The sequence below is a fragment of the Schistocerca piceifrons genome, chromosome 6 (genome assembly GCF_021461385.2).
Source record: "Schistocerca piceifrons isolate TAMUIC-IGC-003096 chromosome 6, iqSchPice1.1, whole genome shotgun sequence".
NCBI lineage: Eukaryota > Metazoa > Arthropoda > Insecta > Orthoptera > Acrididae > Schistocerca > Schistocerca piceifrons.
In genome coordinates, this window is record NC_060143.1 from 106,519,393 (window position 1) to 106,525,327 (window position 5,935).

At 43.6% G+C, this 5,935-nt stretch overlaps 1 pseudogene; it reads left to right on the forward strand.

Moving 5' to 3' along the window:
- Positions 1-5,518: 5,518 nt before the first annotated feature.
- Positions 5,519-5,636, forward strand: LOC124803612 (annotated as a pseudogene).
- Positions 5,637-5,935: the final 299 nt, after the last annotated feature.

The window sequence follows — 5,935 nt, forward strand, 5'->3', positions numbered from 1 at the left end:
TTCCAACGTTATAAAATTTAATTTAATTTATAAATCATGTACTGAACTACATTTTTCTTTAAGCTCGTAAGTCCTCACAATAACGCTTCCGCTTTCTGTCGAAGCTTCTTTTATTGCTTTTCTGGCTGTGGACTCGTTGAGGATCATACGTTTTTATCATCCAGCAGGAGTCCGCAATCATGTTGACGTTCCATCTTCCTTGATATCTTCTTTCCATTTCTTTGATGTCTTGGTGGAATCATTCACCCTGCTATTCACTTGCATCACCAAGGTGTGCAGGGAAGTAGTCAACATGTGAGTGGAGAAAATGAACTTTAATGCTCATATTACAGCCCAGCTTCTTAAAGTTGTCGAGCATGTCTGCGACGATCGTGTTGTAGTTTGGATCTCTTTTGTTTCCTAAGAAACCGGTAGCAACTAATTTAAAAGGTCTCAATGCTGCCTTTTCTTTTGTTTCCACTTTGTCCACAAAGTTGGGATCTATCATTAGTTTTCTAATGTCTGGTCCGACAAAGATTCCTTCCTGTAGCTTTGCCTCGGATAAACCGGGAAACTGTTCACAAAGATATCTGAAGCACTCCCCTTCTTTTGGTAATGCCCTAACAAACTGTTTCATCAGCCCCAATTGAATGTGAAGTGGTGGAAGTAACACTGTTTTGGGATCCACAAAGCTTTTCCGCTCAAAATTTTTAACCCCTACCTGTAAGGTTTTTCTCAGTGGTCAAGCTTTTTTCATTTAGTGTTGCTTTCTGTCTCTACTGTCCCATTCACAGAGAGAGCAAGGCAGCTTTGTATAGCCACTTTGTTGACCAAGCAGAATTGAAATCACTTTTAAATCATCACATAGTGTCCATTTGTGGACTGAATAGTAGAGTTTGCTTGAAACCAGTTCATAGTTTTCATAACATTTTTTAAGTGAACCGAGTGTCCTACTGGTATAGAAGCACACCTATTGCTATTGTGTAGAAGTGCTGCTTTAAGGCTCCTTTTTGAAGAATCAATAAAAAGTCTCCACCCATCAGGAGCATATTCTATTTTGAAACGTGCCATAAGTCCAGTAACATCACTGTAAAACACCAGGTCACTTCTTGAGAGAAGAAAGATACAAACTCCTTTTCCCTCGATCGATACCAAGTAAAGGATATACCCGGAGCCAACATATGTTTATCTTTCAATCTAGATCCTATAACTTTTGCCGATTCTTTAGAAAAGCCTGTGTCTCTAACTGAATCGTTCAGTTCAGATTGTGAGAATGGAATGGGATCGGTTGTGCCAGGATCGTAGCAATGTCTGTCTTCTTCACTATCACCTTGCTGAGCCAATGGCTCGTGATCATCTATATCAACCGAAGAATCTGGAGGAGAGGGTACTGGTACTTCAGATCCATGAGGAACAGGGCGAATGGCTGACTGAATGTTAGGGTAAGAAATATTCTTTTTGTTTTTCACATTGAAGCCTCGTACGTTGCAAGAACAAAAATAGCAGCCATCACTATGGGTTTTGGGATCCCTCCAAACCGTTGATATTCCAAAACATAAGGACTGCTTTTGAAGTTGGGCTGGTCCCGGCGGAGGTTCGAGTGTGTTTTTTCTTAGCATAATTTAAGTTAAGTAGTGTGTAAGGTTAGGGACTGATGACCTTAGCAGTTGAGTCCCATACGATTTCACACACTTTTGAACATTTTGAACAATTTTTGAAGTTGAAACCGTTGCCTCAGATCTTGAACACACACTGAACAACCTTTGTGCGGGGCCCAAGGCTTATGTTGATCGCCTAACTTTATACCAAAATAGGCGAAATATACTTTTTCAACAAAATCGGAAATGTTTCTTTGTTGCTTTTTAACGGTATAGTTACCACAAATGTAGCAGATGTAGTTACGTCCTCTGGCAGTCATTGTCCATAAAACAACTTCACAACACAGGAAAACAGTCACTACTTTAAAGCAGTAGTAACAAAAACTCGTAAACAGCACAGAATGAAGAGGTACTGTGAACTGAAGGACAATAGCAGAAGCTTGGTGATGGCGGGTGAAGGGGCAGAGCGACATGCAGGCACTGACAGGAAAATACTACTGGTTTCATCTCATTACTGTTTATTTTACGTATATGTAGTATAAAAAAGGCTAATAACAGTTTATGGACATCCTAAAAACAAAAATTCAAACTCACTAGGCGCTGAAACAGCGAAAAAAGCTAAAACTAGGCAAGTAATTTGTGAAATAACTGTACGTGATGGAATTCTTTCACTATTTTTTCCGAAATCAGCGTTGGAAACACTATGAAAATCACTTAATAAATTTGAAACAATTTTTATGTCGCAGACTTGTCTTATTTATGACGAATTTCATTAGGAAAATATGTATTGTGAAGGCACAGTTAAAATGTCTAGCTCATTGAAGAGGTTCCTGCTTTACGTCCGTTGGTGAACACCACATATTATTATTACTCCTCGATTTTGTGCAAAACCATACTTTCTTTCTAAGTGATGAACCTCCCTAGAATATTATTCCGTACGACATTTATTTTCTTATAACCTGTGACGATCTTCGAGAAAAATTTGTCACCATCAGCCTGATAACTAGCAAGCAGTTCCGCCTGATGGTCTTTATGGCCTTCTTCTAGGCAGCGAAGACCCTGGCGGCCACATACTCTTTGAGTACCCCAACTGGTGGACGAGCGTGTCAGCACTACCAACATGGACGTCCAGTTGTGCAGCGAGGTGTTTAATTGTGATCCGTCGATGACGTAGAATCAGTATGTCCGCAAGTTCCAACACTGCAAGAGTCGCAGCTGTGTGCGGTTGACCAGCACGCGGGAGTTCGGACAGGTTTGCGCGACCTTTTTGCAATGATGGCAGACCCCTCGCCCAACGACTCACCGTGGTTTTTCCTCACTGCGACGTCTTCGCAGTTATTCTGGAAGCGCCTATGAATATCTGCAGTGCATTTGTTTTCTGCCAAAAGAAACACAATGACAGCTATCTGCTTGGAACGGACCTCTGTTACAGACGCCATTTTGATCGTAGAGTGAAGCCATCTATAGTATCTTCATGAAACGAGAGTATTTCACGATCTCTTACATTTGTCAGTCGAAAGTGGCTGAGGAAAAAAGATGTGTTGCATTTCTTAGGCGGCCTCGGTGGCTGAGCGGATCTAGGCGCTTCAGCCCGGAACCGCGCGACTGCTACGGTCGCAGGTTCGTATCCTGCCTCGGGCATGGATGTGTGTGATGTCCTTAGGTTAGTTAGGTTTAAGTAGTTCTTACTTCTAGGGGACTGATGACCTCAGATGTTAAGTCCCACAGTGCTCAGAGCCATTTGAACCACAGTATGATGATATTAGCGTGGCAGTTAATAAATAGTTGGGCTATTACGGTTGTCTGTGTCAGTAACGTCCTCAAAGTTTCCGCCATTAGGAGAGTAAGTAGTGCAAAATCTAATCATCAGCTTATGACGTCACACCTCGCAGCAAGACAACAAAGTTTAGAAAGAAGGAAGTCCTTCGGGCCTGAGATAAAATACCAACAACCAGATTCTACAAAGGAAATATGCACTAGCAATAGAGGTTTAAATTGCGTAATGATAATATGAACCTCCATGAGGCATGGACCTTAAATGATCACTTTCGAAACTGGGCTTAGCAGTTACGTGCACTGCACGACAGGTTTTTTTGCTGTTTGACGCAGACGAATGAACACCCCCTCTGGCCCTGTTGTTCCCATATTTTCAGCTGCTATTTGGTATCGTACTTTCCCTAGTTTTAATGACGAACGTAGAAGATCGAAAGTGGAATTTTTTTCTTTTTTTTCCAAATGGGCTTCTGTATGGTACCAATGAAATTGCGTAACTGTGTTCATAACTAATGTAGTGTCCCCATATCTGCCCCTGTCTGTCAAAATAACCGTTTTTTTTTTTTGTAGCTTTCTGAACGTAGCACGTCACAAAGCAAATTGGGCTACTGAGGAACACCACCGGAAATGAAAAAAAAAAAAAAAACGGGGGGAGGGTTTCGCAATAAATTAGTTGCGCAGCAGACTCTCCTGTCCTTTGATATTGTTTTTCTCCGCTTTAATTGTGTGCCGTTTGTTTTAATTTAAACGTTTGTGTGTGAGGACGTCCCCGCCGCGCTGCACCCACTGGCTGGCTGGCAGCTGTTAATATGAGGGGCGCCGGGCGCAGCCGGTGATCGCGGCAGGCGAGCGTTGCGAGTGACGTGCGTTCCGCGCAGCTCCGGCCCTACCGCCTGTGCCTGACCGGCGCATCCACTGCGAGTTGTGTTTGAAAAGTCCGGGCAAAGTCCGAGAGACGGCACCACCTGGGGGTATCGAGATCGTGTTTAGTTAGTAGCATCTTTGGATAGAACGCACACCAACGTTCAGCCATATTGGTCTATTTGTTTGTGTTTGGTATTCGTGTGAATCTACGAAGTCGAGTGACTGTCAAAAAACTGACGTAGAAGAATTTCGTGTGGTCATTAAACATTACTTTATGAAAGGCAAAACGCCTCAGGAGACTAAAGGAAAGCTGGATTAAGATTACGGTGGCTCTGCACCCGCGATTACAACAGTTAATAAGTGGTTTCACAATTTTCGGAGTAACCATATGGGCACAAGTGATGCTGAACCTTCTGGACACCCTGTGGAGGTTATGACTCCAGAAACCGTTGATAAAATCCATGATATGTTGATGGATGACAGAAGTGTTAAAGTGTGTGAGATTGCTAGTGCTGTGGGCATCTCGAAAGAACGGGTACATAATATTTTGCGTAAACATTTGGACGTGAGAATGCTATCCGCAAGATGGGTTCCGCGATTGCTCACGCTTGACCAAAAACGGAATCGTGTTAAGTGTTGCAAGGATGGTTTGCAGCTGTTCAGGAAGAATCCGCAGGACTTTAAAGCGTCGTTTCGTCACTGTGGATGAAACATGGATACATTACTACACCGAGACCAAACAACAATGTAAACAGTGTGTTACCAAGGGAGAATCTGCAACCAAAATAGAAGACCAGTACTTTGGCCGGAAAGGTTATGGCGACTGTCTCTTAGGATTCGCGAGGGATAATTCACATCGACTAACTGGAAAAGGGTAAAGCTATTACAGGTACATTATTCATCGTCATTGGACCGTTTGAAATCCGAGTTGCAAGAAAATCGCAGGAGATTGGTCCGCAAAAAGTCCTTTTCCATCACGACAACGCACCAGCACACACCTCAGCAGTGGTGCTCGCAAAATTAATGGAAATAGGATTCCAACTCGTTTCACATCCCCCCTATTCTCGAGACTTGGCTCCCTTGGACTATTATTTATTCCCCAATTTGAAGAAATGGCTGGCGGGACAAAGATTTTATTCAAACGAGGAGGTGATTGCAGCAACTAATAGCTATTTTGCAGACTTGGAGAATTCCTATTATTCGGAACGGATTGACACATTAGAACGGCGTTGGACGAAGTGTATAAGCCTAAAAAGAGACTATGTTGAAAAACAAAAAAAGGTTTATCCCAAACACGTAAGTGAGGCAACGGCCTTGCCGCAGTGGATACACCGGTTCCCGTAAGCTCACCGAAGTTAAGCGCTGTCGGGCGTGGTCGGTACTTCGATGGGTGACCATCCAGGCCGCCATGCGCTGTTGCCATTTTTCGGGGTGCACTCAGCCTCGTGATGCCAGTTGAGGAGCTACTCGACTGAATAGTAGCGGCTTCGGTCAAGAATACCATCATAACGACCGGGAGAGCGGTGTGCTGACCCCACGCACCTCCTATCCGCATCCTCCACGGAGTACGATACGGCGGTCGGATGGTCCCGGTAGGTCACTCGTGGCCTGAAGACGGAGTGCAAACACGTGAGTAGTTTTCATTTCTGCACGGACTTTTCAAAAGCCCCTCGTACCACCTCCGCTGTACGCTTCGGTCTGTTTTTACCGTTATGCCGAAG